The sequence below is a fragment of the Xenopus tropicalis genome, chromosome 1, assembly GCF_000004195.4.
Source record: "Xenopus tropicalis strain Nigerian chromosome 1, UCB_Xtro_10.0, whole genome shotgun sequence".
Lineage (NCBI taxonomy): Eukaryota > Metazoa > Chordata > Amphibia > Anura > Pipidae > Xenopus > Xenopus tropicalis.
In genome coordinates this window covers 76,618,022-76,634,158 of record NC_030677.2, presented here as the reverse complement: position 1 = coordinate 76,634,158, position 16,137 = coordinate 76,618,022, and the positions used below count along the sequence as shown (strand labels likewise).

Genomic DNA, 16,137 nt, shown 5'->3' with positions numbered 1-16,137 from the left:
GGTTAGAAAATGTTCTAGTTGTGCTACACATGGAAGCATTGAATCTGCCTGGGTGAAGGCACACACAGCCAATATCCACCAACAAATGGCAAGTTCTGTGTGCACTTGCCCTAACTGTGTATATTATGCCAAGATATAACTGTAAGTATGGCCAGAAAGCCTGGCTGCTGCTACCTGAGCTATAAAACACTAGGAGAAGTCCATTATTACTGGGCATAGATATTTTAGCTCTTACTGGACTGCAGTTCTCTTACACATCTGCATACACAAGGAGATATGAATGCAATACAGTGGCAGCACAGATAATGTTAGCATTTCATTCAGTGCATGCTGTAATAGCAAATCCTTGTGTTCTTGTAACAGAACCTCTGCCACTTTGACCGTGAATGCTGGATGCTGCCATATGCTGGATTCATGTTGGAGTAGGGGTGCTTTGTCCTACAGAGCCAAGACTTTTCTTCTTATCTCTCCCCAACACTGACAGCATTCTCCACACCTCCTTACTGGCAGAATGACCAAAGCCCCCTTTATTCTCCTGCTCATATAATCATCCTGCAACTGATCTGAACTGGAATGATTCGTTCTGTTTTTGTTCTCAGTTGAAACTAAGGGAACTGAAATGATTCTTCCTGTTATCTGTTCTCTGCTGAATCTAAGGGAATCCATGGACATACCAAAGTAAGTAATTTTTGTTGCTTGTTGTATAAAAAAGGAACATTGCCCTTTAAATTCGATTAAAGGGTTATATTGTACTACTCCAGCCACTGTTTGCTTGGTAGCACCGTCTAAAATTCTGCTTTTGATACTGAGAATGCAAAGTCATGTAAGCAATAACTCCACTGACATAACATTAACATAACTAACATAACGTTAACATTAACGTTAACATTTAATGTTGTAGTGCATTTATTAAGAGTTACTTATACATTGAATTAAAGTTACCAGATCGCTTAAATAATCAGGGTCATTTGAAATAAATGCAAATTGCTGAGCTGCAATCTTTGCAAAAATGTAATGCAATTACTGCAGCCCTCGAGCCTGATTTTCAGGCTCAGTGTCTCTGACAGTGTCACTGACTTTCCACATGATCTAGTAACCCTTACATTAAACATCAGTGTTTTATATTGCTTCTTTTAGAGAAAAACTCTTGTAAGAAGGGTCTTCCTTTCTGTAAGGGCCAGCTCAGTAAAGCATTTATAATACCTTTATGCCACATTAGAGAGACCCTGTGCTGCCTAAAGAGTGCAGGAAATAGAGCCTAAAGGTGGCCAAACGTAGCAATTTTCCATCTTTCGTGCGACCAATGGTCTCACGAAAGATCATTACCACCCTCCACAGACATTCAGGGCTGAATCGTCAGATATGGAGGTAGAAACAATAGGAATTGTACCTCCTTCTGCCGATTCAGCCCTGAATGTAGATTTTGCTCGGGCGCCTTCAATGGCACCCAATCAAAATCTTTTAACCTGGCCGATCGGTGAGTCGACCGATATCCGCAGCTTTTTGCAATATCAGTCGGCTCGTCAAGGTTTCGTACAATATCATCAGTGCGTGTATGTCCAGCTTAAGACTTTCTCAGCACTGTTGGACAACAGTGATCTAGCGGTGGAAGACTAATAAGAATAATCAGGCGAATTTATGCTGGGAGCTACAGAGGAAGAACCTGGGAGGATCTCAGTATTCAGCCCAGTTTTCAGTGCCAAGACTGACAGTCTTACCACTTACGGTGATTAAAGACCCCAGACAGGCAATTTCCAGGGAAACAGAGACCAATCTTGGCTAAGCTTGGCCAAAAATAGAGGCCTGTATCTTTAACAACATTTACAAAGTTGAATCTTCTACCTGCCGCTTTGTGTCATTGTGAGGATATTTGCAAAGTTACCAGGGAGCATGTATACCTTCTACACAAAAAGGTACATTGGGAAAGGTAAAGCTACCTTAGGGTATCGGCAAATACAACTTTAATCTGTCTACTGCCAAAGGGGAGTGAAACTTGTTGAGGAATGTAATAAACAGAGAGTAAACCTTTGTGTCCTATGTGCTTATAATATTTCTCCTTATGGCTAGATCTCTGTGTTAGTATTCCTATTCCTAGTGGAACCTTAAAGTTTATCCATTGGAGCCATCAGGAGGTAGCACTGTGCAATTAAGCCCAAGGTTTCCCAAATAATACCTCAAAGATTTGCCACATTTGCCTGCCAGGCAATGACTTCTGTGGTATTCCTGCCCAAGAAGTGCCTGGAAAGGGCTAAAATGGTTTATCAATTCTCTTAAATACTTCTTTGCATAGGCACCATAAACAAGAGTGATGTACAACCTTAAGCAGACATGGTAAAATTATGTCTCTCCACTTGCTGCTAAGCAACTCTAAGAGGTTTATGTAATAAAAGGCACCATGTTTGCCAGGGGCAGTAACCCATAGCAACCAATCAGCAGGTAGAATTTACTGGTCACTTGTTTAAAAGCGAACATCTTATTGGTTGCTATAGGGTACTGCTCCTAGGCAAACTTAGTGCCTTGTATTATATATAAGGGAAAGAATCCACCATAAACACTTATTAGTAAATGATGGGATATAAAAACCGTCTGGAGCACATATTTTACCTAACGTTCTCAAAGAATGAACACATTTGACATATTACTACATAATTTACATTTTTCTCAAATTAAATGCTTCTTGCATGTAACATAGACTGGGCTCCGTAGTTATAACAATCATTCTCAACTCTTGTTGAAACTACAACTCCCACAATGCTAAAGTTGGATGGCAGGTCTTGCAGTTTAGCATTAACTTACAAGATTACAAATTTTCAGTTTGGTGGACCATAGTGAGCTCTTTATCTTTTGCATTTACATATACCTTCTTAATACACATTTTTCCTTACATAAATGTTGTAGTAAGTGCATTGCTGATCAAAGACAGACATTAGTCATGTTAAAACAGCTGTATACACCCAAGTGCTGGTTATGTATAATATTCACCTGTCTATCCAAGTTACTCCTCCCCTATCCTAATGATGCAGAAAAAGATATGTCTCGCACTAGTCAGACGCACTAACTGGGCTGGAGGCATGATGAGGTGAGGGAGGAGTGGGGAGGTCTCAGCTGGGCTGCGCTTGCTATGTCCCATGTGCAGTCAATAGTGTGGCTTCAGCTACTCTCAGATCACCATAATAAGCAGATCGCCTTCACTTCTCCCTGCAGGCTTCAACAGCAGAATGGCAGTGCTAGAGGTAAGAACCTGCTTCATCCACTTTTGAGCTGCTTGGGTGATCCTTCTTTTTTACACTGGTGCGTTCTAAGCTTTCAAGGATAGACAAGTGACTTCATTAAGAAATGTCACATCTTACATTGTTCCAGTGTCAGCCATAATGCACATAATGATAACATTCTGCAAGCTTAAAGCAAGGACAAGAATTCATTGTCAACTCAGATTCTGTCAGCTGAGAATTCCTCCCGAATCTTCCTGACAGGTCTAGTCTGGGGAAGTCAAACTGAAGCAATTTCTGCTCATCTCTTAAAATCCCTAAGAATGTAAGAAACTATAATGCATGTATGAAGCAAGGGAGATAATATGAATTGTATGTCAGCTTTCAGTGCCATTTAAATGTAATGTAACTTGCTGTTTTAGATTATGAGCATATTTACAGATCATTGTGGTATACAGAAAAATGTATTAAATTGTCATGATATATAGAAAAGTATATTTAATCGCAAAAACCTGTACAGTTTACAGCTGATAGCTTGATAGGAATACGGTGTATCATGTCTCTCTTTACATTCATTTTCAGGAAATCATTTTTAACCCTGTAATTGCTGAACCTCATCCAATCACCCATTCATAATAATCTGCCCATCCATTTTCTATATATGCCATGTTTCCTGCCATCTATGAGATTGTTCTGGTTATCACATAATGACATTACAAGTTCACATGGCTGGAATTTGAAAGCTTCTAAAGCTCTTCTGTGATGCTATGTTAGTATAACAGAGCTCCTCTCATGAGAACAGATCACTGTAGGATATTAAAGCGTCACGGTATGAAAAGCTATAGTCCGATATTCAGAAACCGTCTGCAAATTGTTAAAAGGAAACCAGCAAATTTAAAGGGGATGTAAACCCAAAAAAATAATATTTTAGATAATAAATTAAAGTGTAATTCCAAGCAACCTTTCAATATGCATTCACTGAAAAAAGTGAATTGGTTAAAAGCCTGTAAATGTGATTGCTCTTGAAAGCAGTACTGACCCTTTCTGCACTGATTATTCTGTCTCCCTAAACAACAAAGCAGGAGTCAGTCTTACATGCTTCTTCACAGGTCTGCTAATCAGCTGACTTCTACTACATTGTTTAACAACCAGAAGCACCATGGCAGAGAATAGTAAGGGGCAGACAAATAAAACATTTTCACATCACTTTAGAACCATTACAATTTTGGAAAAGTTGCTTAGAATGATAGAATGACAATTTTTTCATTAGTCAACATTTGGGGGGGGGGGGGGTGGTGTTACTAAATTGCTCCTTTAATTGCATACAAACTGGCCTATGAATGCTCACAAATACAACTTGCAAAACATTACCATAAAATACAATCAACATTCCCAAGAACAAGCATATAGTTTTTTCTTAATTTTTTGGAAGCCTCCCATAAGAATCAATGGTACTCTGCAGCTCCAACCTGGCCCAAGGAAAGTCACGATACTGAAGCTTGAATGAATCCGAAACTTTCATACTCAGTGCGACAATACAATTTTGTCGAACAAATTTTGTCGCAAAGTATGAAAAAGTCGCAGAAGGTACGAAAAAGTCGTGGAAAATATGCTTGGAGCGTTCGTGGATTAGTAAATCTCCCCCATAATGTATGTATGTATATGTATGTATATCATTATTTATAAAGAGCTGCTTATGTATGCAGCACTGTATAAATAATGTGTCTTAGAATATTAGAAAAAAGTGTCTTAGAATATTACTCTTCACATCAAACTAAAAGTTAGGTGACCCCTTTAAGAATCAATCCTTTAGACACTTGACTCTGGCACAGGCCACATTTCAGAAGGGATGCCAGATTCTTTTTGGATTCATTGGATTCAGCTTAGCTATATCTAAATTGCAAATGAAGCTGTTGAGGTGAATTAGCTAATTATAACATTTATTGATTTACCTGAATTTCAATAATAAAAAAATACTAGTGCTAATGTACCCTTAAAGGAACATGCAGCAGTACCCCCTCTCACACTCTCCTTCCTCATTTGCCCTCCCATCTTATATGCTAGACAAGTAGTTAAAATGCCAAAGGGCTCATTTAGCAAAGGTATGCAAAGGTCAAAATAATCAGCAATTCACTATGTTTTACCCACAATGCAGCAATTCTCAATATACCAGTGTAATTGTAATCACCAGGCCTAGAATTTTGCGCCTGTTATTAAACATGTAGAAGTCCCTTCCCTGGAAGATCTTTCTTTTCTTCAAATTTTTAGAGGTTTTTGATTTGTGATGCTGGCTTTTGTGTGACAATAGAAAAAAATCGCAGTTATGGTACAAGAAGTTGAAAAAAATCGCACTTTTCATGACATTTCCTCAACTTTTTCCCCACATGTGCTTTTTCAGTTCAGTTTTTTAAATAAATGTCTGCCATTCGTGGAAATAAGTTTATTCGAAGTTTCAAGAAAATAAAAGTGAGAAAAACGTGAGTTTTAGTAAATCTGCCTCCGTGAGTGCAAAGATTTGCTCCAATTAGTATATTTCACACAAATGGGAACAACTTAGACCTGCAAGAGAGTGCTTTGCACATGGGTGTGGTATTGGCAGACACTTACAAGCCTTTTCTTTACATGTGATTAGGTTGCCAATGAGCACCTATAGGGAGCCCTGTGGTCAAGGCATGTGTTACGTAGGAGGAATCACATGCACCTCCCCATGATGCAATTTGCACCTTAATGCTTACATTTAAGAGCAATTGGCAGACTGGTCTATTGGGCTACAATAGATCAATGCAAGAAGGCATTTAATGGGCTCAGAATTGCTTTCTAGTGATTGTAAATGACTTCTCATGCGTTATTCATGATTGATCACTATAGAATCTCATTTAAACATCCTTAGTGTGTATACTCTGTGTGTCTGTATAATGTTTTGCTGTGCCAAGCTATTAATTAGCTTTCTATTGACATTATAGGAAATGTCAACATAAAGGTTGAAAAAAGCATTTCTAAAAAGCCTTAGAAAAATGTTTATGAATGTAAAGCTATTTGTAAATTTATTTGTTATCTCTTATTATTCCCTTTTCTTTTTATTGTGACTACTTGTACCATTGAAACATTGGGGGGCATTTACTATGCACAAATTAAGAGTAAGAACCTTAATGCTAATGCACAGAGCTCATCTGCCTGAGTGACTGGCAGCGCTCTACACATCATGGCAGATAAAAAAATATCAGGCACAAGGTGCAGAACTCAGCATTGATGGGTAAAGGCCCTCCCTGTCCTTAATGCCTGCCACAGGGTAGTGTCTGCCGCTCCTCCCATATTTGTTTGTATGAATAATGTGCAAGTTAGGGGACAGGTTTCTAGATAAGGAATCCAAAATCTGTAATCAATCCAGACAAATCTATCAGCACAATTTATATAAAATATACTTGATGTTGGTATAAGTTTGTTAAACGTTTTATTGTAATTAATAACATTATATTTACAAAGATGAGTAAATAACAATAAAGTTAGATAACATTACTTCAACTTTTTGATGTAAAAAGAAGTTAACACTAAATTTGTCTTAACGCCATGTTGTAGATTGTAAGCTCTTTTGGGCAGGGCCCTCTTCACCTCTTGTATCGGTTATTGATTGCTTTATATGTTACTCTGTATGTCCAATGTATGTAACCCACTTATTGTACAGAGCTGCGGAATATGTTGGCGCTTTATAAATAAATGTTAATGTAATGTTTGTGAATTCCTCCTAAGGCCTGTGTGCTCCACCATTCATTCACTTCCTTTTGGTGGCCCACTAGGATGGAGGCAGTTGTATAGTTTAGAAACCTTCCTATCGCTGAACTGAACTCTTAAGTCAACTTTACGCCACTCATTTGCAGAAATCATTTAATAGTGGGACTGTTTCAAAATTGTGGTTAAAAATGTTTATAAATACTTAACAGAAGAAAGAGAGAGAGAGAGAGAAGGTGTCATTTCACAGGATGTTTGATTAAATATATCCAACATAATTCATTTGGCCAGAGAGGAGCATACATTAATTCAGTTTATCAGAATTACAAGAGGAGCAGAAAAGGAATATTAAGCAAACAGTCACAAATCTGCTCTTAGTATGATGAAAGAAATTCCCAGTTGAACATAGCAAATTGAATTAAATTAAATGAATATGTTGCCTGAAGATGGTAACAACAGTTTGCATAAATGTCATTTTACAGCTAAATTGTTTGGAGAACTGTCTGCCTTCTGGTTAACAAATGAGGGGGCAATAGAACCAATGTGGTGGTGTCAGCAAGCCAGATTTTTGGAATCTTTGGCATACAGGTATGGGACCTGTTATCCAGCAGGGTCGGGACCAGGGGTGTTACGGAAAAGGGATCTTTCCGTAATTTGGCTCTCCATACTATGGGGGAGATTTACTAATCCACAAACGCTCCGAGCGTATTTTTTGCGACTTTTTCATACCTTGCTGGACTGTTTCGTACTTTGCGACAAAATTTGTGTGACAAGTGGCCATTTTGGAGCTGCAGAGTGCCAATTATTCCTATGGGAGGCTTTCAAAATCATGCACAGAAGGATCAAAGTCGAAAAGATTTTCCTGCATTTTACGATCGTTTGGTACGAACATTTTGTGACTTTCAGATCGCCAATACGATATTATCGTGACTAATACGATTTTTTTCGTAAGCATATTCGTGATATTTGCAATCTTAAGAAATTATCGTATCCAATCCGAATTTATCCCATTCAAGAATCGAACTCGTGTTTTCATGAATGTGCCCCTATAAATCTACTAAAAATAATTTTAACATTAATTTTATCCAATAGGATTGCTTTGCCTCCAATAAGAATTAATTATATCTTAGTAGGGTCCAAGCACACGGTACTGTTTTATTATTACAGAAACCATTTTTAAAAATTTTAATTATTTGATTATAATGACCATCTTATAATTCCGAACTTTCTGGATAAGTGATTTCCGGATAATGGATTCTACCTGTAGAACCTTTGGGATGTATGATGATCTCTTCAAGCGGTGTGTCTTTTTCGCAACAATAAGTAATATATAAAAGCACTAGTACTTGTATTAGAGACTATCATGTTAGAAAAAATATTGCTGTACCTTATTTCCAGAGTAAATTTAATTTAGAGTGGCTGTAAATTTCCAAAATGTGAATGTTATGTTAGCAATATAACATAGTAGTAATCTTGTGGCACCCTCTACTGGACATTATGCTTAAGTCTGCATAAAGCAGCTGATGGCAATAAATAAATGTACATGAAAAAATGAACAGAAAAAAAATGAAGATATTGTCCAAATAAAAATTATTACTAAGTTTAACAAGGGGAAAGTCTAAACACTTTGCAAAAGGACCTAAACAATAAAGCAAGTTGATCTTTCCTATATGCATTATATTATATGGTAACTATTATATATATATATATGACTAATAATCAACACTACTCAAGAGGCACTTTTCCCAGAATCTATTTTATTGCCTTTAAATGGACACTATGGGGCACATTTACTAATCCACGAACGTATGAAAAGCGTCCAAATGCGTTTTTTTCGTAATGATCGGTATTTTGCAATTTTTTCGTAAATTGTCGCAACTTTTTCGTAGCCATTATGACTTGCTCGTAAATTGTTGCGACTTTTTCGTAGCCATTACGACTTGCGTGAATTGTCGTGACTTTTTCGTAGCCGTCGCGCCGAGTACGAAAGTTTTGGATTCATTCAAGCTTCAGTATGGTGACTTTACTTGGGCCAGGTTGGAGCTGCAGAGTGCCATTGAGTCCTGTGGGAGGCTTCCAAAATCATGCAAGTCTGAAAGGTTTCCCCGCCGATTACGAGCGCTCAATACGAAAAAGTCGCACAAGTCGTAACGGCTACGAAAAAGTCGCGACAATTTACGAAAAAGTTGTGACGGCGACAAAAAAAATCGCAAAAAATACGAAAAAGTCGCAAAATGTTCGTTTCCAATCCGATTTTTTCCCATTTGGGATTCGGATTTGTGGATTAGTAAATCAGCCCCTATGGGTCCAATTTATTGTGCTGTGTAAAACTAAGTTTGCCAAAACAACAGTGTAAAAAGCTGTGTAAAATAAATGGCAAATTTCAGCATCTGGACGCAGATTGTACACGTTATTTTACCTAAGTTCCAGCAGAAGAACAGATGCATAAAAAAATTACACCATTTTTTATACAAATGTTGTTGCTGTTTTTTACACAGCATAATAAATAGGCCCCTATGCCTACTTCAGAACACATATACCAAATCATTAATGTAATGTCTGCTTTGGGCTACAAGCACACTTGAAGATTACCAAGGAATGCTATCAATGCAACATTTGCATTTCTATTTCATTTTTTTGTGCTTCTGATTTGTGCAGGGAGATTTAAATTATTAAATATATTCAGTTCTCATTTTAATACTCTGACAAAGCTTTTTTTTATTTTTTATTACAGTCTACAACTTAATAAAGGGTCAGATTCTAGTGGTGTAACTAGATGTTACTGGACCCAACAGCAATTTCAACTTTAGGGTCCCAAAATATTGCTAGGCCCCCTGGGCCCCTTTGCAACCACAAGGTTTGTTTCCTCTGTAGTTATTTCCCTGTCAAACACCTACAGTGATGTAACCAATGTGTTTTAGATAGAATCTCTGTTCAAAGTGCTCTAAATGCTTTATTATATAGATAGCTACAATCACAACCTACCTGAAATGTGGCCTCTTTATTGATTGCCTGAGCTATACTATGGGTCTTTGCACTTATGATGGTGACTTATGATGAAGCCATATTTCATAGATCATCCCATCGGTTGAATTACTTAGCAGAAAGACAGGAAATCTTTTTGCTTTTTCATGTCACCTTGTTTTCTGTTTGGGAAGGTGTGATAGCTCCAGGGGTTGGCGTTACACAGATGCATTAGAAATGTATTATTTTTTTATAGGCCAGTAAAAAAAAATGACAGTGTTCTAGATGAGATAATCTGTTTGACTCATATGAATGTAAACCTCATATTATTTTCTAAACATGGATTTTTGAAAGAAAAACATTTTTTTCCTTTTTAGCTATTAAAAATGTATGCACTTGGATGTGAATCCTACTGTATTGCCTACTAATTACTTGCCCTGCATTTAAAAATGACTTTCCTAACACCCTCAGTGCGATATTATTGCATTTAATTCTACTGTTACATCCAGTATAAAAGGATAGCTAGATTTTTAGTGCTTTTTTGTGTAAACTCTCGGCATCCGTTTACTGTACCGAGAGGTGGAGAAGGTGGACCAGACATAGAAGTAGTCTGGAATAAAAATAAATAAATCTATTTTTGTAGCAGTGTAATGATTGTGCTTGACACTGAAGGATGCCAATTACAATATAAGATGCATGGCAAAAGACAGGAAGCTGTTTTTTAATGTCATGACACTGCCACCTTAAAAGAAAAGTGTAAGAGATAAAAAGTCAATTAACATTAAAATGAATCCACATTTCATTTTTTTTCCTCTGGGCAGTGCTCTGTGAATAAACACTAAGGGGGCCATTTGTATTGTTTTTCCTGATTTGGATTTTGGCAACTTTTTCGAGATTTACTATGCATCCAAACGGCTAAAACTTGCCATAATCATGTAGAAGTCATTGGCAGATGTAATCAACATATGAGAGGAAAAGTCCCTTATATTTTTTTTCTCCTCTGGACAGGAATAGGGGGCCATCAAAATCAAGACACTGCCACCTAAGAAATTAATAATAATGAGCTAAATTGTAAGAGCTGAAAAGTAATTTAACATAAAAATGAATATATATATTTATTTTATTTTTTCAATATATATATTTATTTATATGTCCCACTATCTGCACTCACCAATCAAAGCAACGGCCGGGTGCTGACCCACAAAATACATATAGTCCTCCAGAAAGCACTCACAGCATAGGTATCTCAGAGTTAAATTCTTTATTTGGACATAATGTCAATGCAGCCGGCACTCACGTATACTAGACAGTAGGATTCCTGGGTGCAGGCCAGTATGCAGGTAACTAATCCACCAGGAAAGAAAGGTCCCCACTCATAGGTCTTACGTAGAAACACTTAGGTCATTTATTAGCGGTGACTGATGTTCCAGCTACAAAAATAGCCTTTCTCAAATTGTTTCTATGTAAGACCTGTGAGTGCGGACCCTTCTTTCCTGGTGTGTATGTATATATATATATATATATATATATATATACTGCATATTTTTGTTTTAATTCTCTGTTTCTTCCACCTGAAATTGCTGACCTGGTGTTTTTTTACTTTGGATTTGTCATTTCTAAAATTATAATTTCATCACATTGATTTGGTAGACTTACAATTGGCCATAATGTTGGACCCTCTATAAAGATCTGACAATTACATTTAACAGCTTTTGAATATGATGAATTCATTCAAGTGTCATGTAGTGTCACACAGCTAAATGAGAGGTCATTACCAAGGAAAAATAACACAGAACTGAGAGAACCTTAAGATTTCCCATGCTATTGGAACTAAAGGAAAATCCGGAAGTAATTTTTGCTAGAAACCCTCAAGGTTAAATAATGTTACCAGAAATCTTTGTTCTTCATTGATGGGAAGAAAACATTTTCAATCAGAAGTGAAAGGTCAACAAACAATGGAGATATGTCCCTGAGAATCAGACTACCATTGTGTATTGGTCTTACTAAAGAATACAGCATGAAATCCCTACAGCAGATGGTGAAGAGCAGGTGTAAGAGAAAGACCAGATATATATGTTAAGGAACCAAGAGGGAATATAAGTAACCTCAATGAGTGTTAGCAAACTTGAATAGATAGTTGTAGAAGTCAGAGACAATATGAAAATGTATGAAACTGTAAGAGGAGTTAGGGTAGATTCTGAGCCCCTAATTAAAAGAGGAATAAATGAAAGCAATAACTAGTATTTTAAAAATGTAACTAATAACGCTTAAAAAAAAGCCTTAGCTAACTACGTAAAAGTAAAATGATGTCATAAAAAGACAGTGAAGCCATTGTTGGGCTTGGACCCAATAAAAAATAAAAAAGGAGGGCCGCACCCTGGAGACCAGGGCCTACATTTGCAATGGAAAATTCATTCTGTCCCAGAAAAAAAGCATACTGTATATTTGTTTTAGCTTAAAACTATAAACACTTTAAAATATGGTAACTGGTGGTCATTTAGATTTGATACAGCAATTTCCAAACCCTTAAATTTATTCACATGTGGAATATATCCAATTAAATGTACAGACACACAGTACATACACAATGTCAGATTCATTTGGGAGTGATATGGATAAAAGGAATTGCACCAAAGTCTTGGCTGGTGCACTAAATGTTGTGTTACTTGTTAATATGCTTAAAGATGCTCTGTAGGGTACCTTGTTTAAAGCATTTATTTTCCCATTTCTGTGCCTCTGTAGCCTTATGAGGACATTGGCAGCAACACAATTGCTGTGACACATAAATAACATCTATTCTTGTACTCTGATGTTGCATGTGACTGTGACTGGAGCTTAGTAAACTATATGATCTGCCATCAATATGTTCTCCTTTGAACAGATTCTGATTATCTAAGGGAATGTATTAGCATTTATATAAATTTGTCCCTGTTTTTCTAATATAGGAGAACAAAAGAAAAAAGTAGAACACAAAAAGGAAACTAATTATTAAGCAATTAGGTTAAATTATGGCTTGAGCAATTTAGGCATCTTAAGCTTTTAAAAAGGGAATGAGAAGTTCATAACTTGCAAACCTTAATGATGTGCATAGAAAGAATGTAGCATAATACTGGGCAATTATCTTTGTTTATTAACCTAAGGAGGTTTGATTCTTTGAAGTTTTGTTTGTCAAGAGCCCAAAATCCTGATTGTGACTGCTGAATTGGACACTTGAACTATATACACTAAGGCAACTATTCTATTTTTGCTGATGACACTAAATTGTGCAAAACTATAAGTTCCATGCAGGATGCTGCCGCTTTGCAGAGCGATTTGACAAAATTGGAAAACTGGGCAGCAAACTGGAAAATGAGGTTCAATGTGGACAAGTGCAAAGTTATGCACTTTGGTAGAAATAATATAAACACGAACTATCTACTGAATGGTAGTGTGTTGGGGGTATCCTTAATGGAGAAGGATCTAGGGGTTTTTGTAGATCACAAGTTGTCTAATTCCAGGCAGTGTCATTCTGTGGCTACTAAAGCAAATAAAGTGCTGTCTTGTATAAAAAAGGGCATTGACTCAAGGGATGAAAACATATTTTTGCCGCTTTATAGGTCCCTGGTAAGGCCTCACCTTGAGTATGCAGTGCAGTTTTGGGCTCCAGTCCTTAAGAAGGATATTATTGAGCTGGAGAGAGTGCAGAGACGTGCAACTAAACTGGTTAAGGGGATGGAAGAGTTAAACTATGAGGTTAGATTGTCAAGGTTGGGGTTGTTTTCTCTGGAAAAGAGGTGCTTGCGAGGGGACATGATTACTCTGTACAAGTACATTAGAGGGGATTATAGGCAGTTGGGGGATGTTCTTTTTTCCCATAAAAACAATCAGCGCACCAGAGGTCACCCCTTTAGATTAGAGGAAAGGAGCTTCCATTTGAAGCAGCGTAGGTGGTTTTTCACGGTGAGGGCAGTGAGGTTGGGGAATGCCCTTCCTAGTGATGTGGTAATGGCAGACTCTGTTAATGCCTTTAAGAGGGGCCTGGATGAGTTTTTGAACAAGCAGAATATCCAAGGCTATTGTGATACTAATATCTACAGTTAGTATTAGTGGTTGTATATATAGTTTATGTATGTGAGTGTATAGATTGGTTAGTATAGGTTGTGTGCTGGGTTTACTCGGAAGGGTTGAACTTGATGGACAATGGTCTTTTTTCAACCCTATGTAACTATGTAACTAAGGGGAAACAAAGTTTTCAACATTTAATATGCGTCAAAATGGCTAAAAATCCAAATCCGACAATTAGCCAGCAAAAACTTGCTTGCTTGGCGCCCCCCATTGTTGCACCCTAGGCAGGTGCCTCTTCTGCCTTCCCCTAGTTGCGGCCCAGTCTAAATGACAGATATGTGGCAACATGAACTGGCACTTCAGACAGGTACCATGGTTATGTAGGGTCATTGCACAAATAGGCCCAACAGTTCTGCACAAAAATCAGCTGTTGGCCTTCTCATGGATGAGATGATGTTCCCTGAGTAGTTGTTATGAATGCATTGTAAAATTTTGCTTCTGTTACACTGTGTTCACACAAAGGGCTCATTTTATGAATAAAAGTGCAAGTAAAAACCTCTGCATTGGTGCTAGTGCAAGTTGTAAGGATCGTATGTTGGTACATACAATCCTTACAACTTGCATTAGCAGCAATGCACTGGTTCTGTCTGCTTTGATGAACTGAGTGCAAATTACCAGGCACTTGGATACAAGAGACCTCTGAATTAATACCTGGCTTAAGGAGATGTTATTTCCATGGTTCCCTAGTGTGTTGCACCTAGACATGCAACTCATATAACTTGGAAAATTGCGTTCTAACTTTGTTATTGATTGACATTTTTTTTGATGGGTACAATGCCATTCATACACATGGCTAGTAGAAACAAAGAAAAAGCCTGGCATTGCTAAATAAACCCTGTGGCTATATCTGGGATCTGGAGAAAGTGCATGTCCTGAAAGCTCAGAAATTAAGCAAACATTTGACTTAAGGGCTTATTGTGGGTGGGTTGGTAATATAAAAAGTTGTAAATAAAATGGTGAAAATTGCCATAATGCACCTGCGCCCCACCTCTTAGTAGTTCTTACTGTACATATCTTTGCCACTTTGCTCCTCATAACACCTAACAGCAAACTGGACACTGGCTGGCCCATGCAAACCCTTTACTTGCAGGTCATTCATGATCCAGAGCCTCTTTGTACAGGGCTTCCTTGTTCCACTTTGCACTGCACTGTAGGTAAGAGTATATGCTTAAGGTGGCCATACACGTGGCGATCCGACGATGTTTCGTACGACCATCGGTTGCACGAAACATCGTAAGATCCGCCACACACCATTCAGGGCTGAATCGGCAGGTAAGGAGGTAGAAACAATAGGATTTCTACCTCCTTCTGCCGATTCAGCCCTGAAGGGAGAATTTTGGTCAGGCGCCTTCTATGGCGCCCGATCAAAATTTTCAAACTTGTCCGATCGGCGAGTCGTCCGATATCGGCAGCTTCCTGCGATATCGGTCGACTCGCGACATGCCATACATGCACCGATTATCGTACGAAACGAGGTTTCGTACGATAATATCGGTGCGTGTATGGCCACCTTTAGTGTAAGATTCTTTAAGAGATGCAATGAATCAGGTATTTTGTGCCATTTACCTGATACCTCCTTAGGACTACATTTGTCAAAATGTAATCAAAGCAAATGTGCACACTATATATGATTGTGAAGAATTACACAACCAGTACAGATTTAATCATTAAGTAGAGTAAATCTCAGTATCAAAGCTAATGAAGTCATCAGTACCACCATGATATATGATATATGCATACATCTGGAAAGTTGTGCTAAAACATCAGGTAAATGGCACTTAATGACCCTGTATGGGACCTGCCTCTATCCAGTTTACAGCACAGTATCATATTTGTTGTTTAATGGAACTTGTAATATTAAAGTGTTGCTTGGAGCTAGTCTGTTTATGGTGCATACAGAGTACATCTGTGCACTGTGTCACGAGGCAATAAAAAAATCAAAATATATTTCCATGTTAGATATTTCTGGCTCAGCTCATTCTTTATAGTGGATGAGTGTTTAATGAAATGAAAGGATTAGGAATTCAATCAAATGGTACCACTCATGAACTCATGAACAAGGCCCACAGTAATAATACAGCAAAGTACCAGGGAACCCTACGTTGATTAATCAGAAAGAAAAGTAATAACTAGT

General features: G+C 37.6%; 1 protein-coding gene across 3 annotated transcripts in view; it reads left to right on the top strand.

Moving 5' to 3' along the window:
- The first annotated feature begins 393 nt into the window (after window positions 1-393).
- LOC100485437 (melanopsin-B-like) overlaps window positions 394-16,137 on the top strand; it is a 52,183-nt gene continuing 36,439 nt past the window's right edge. For 2 of the 3 annotated variants that reach the window (XM_012955560.3, XM_031903158.1), the window contains exon 1: window positions 3,070-3,233. The gene's annotated coding sequence lies outside the window, so the exon portion shown is untranslated. Of the gene's footprint in view, window positions 679-3,069; window positions 3,234-16,137 lie in introns of those variants that run through there. The other variant, XM_031903160.1, reaches the window with a different exon arrangement.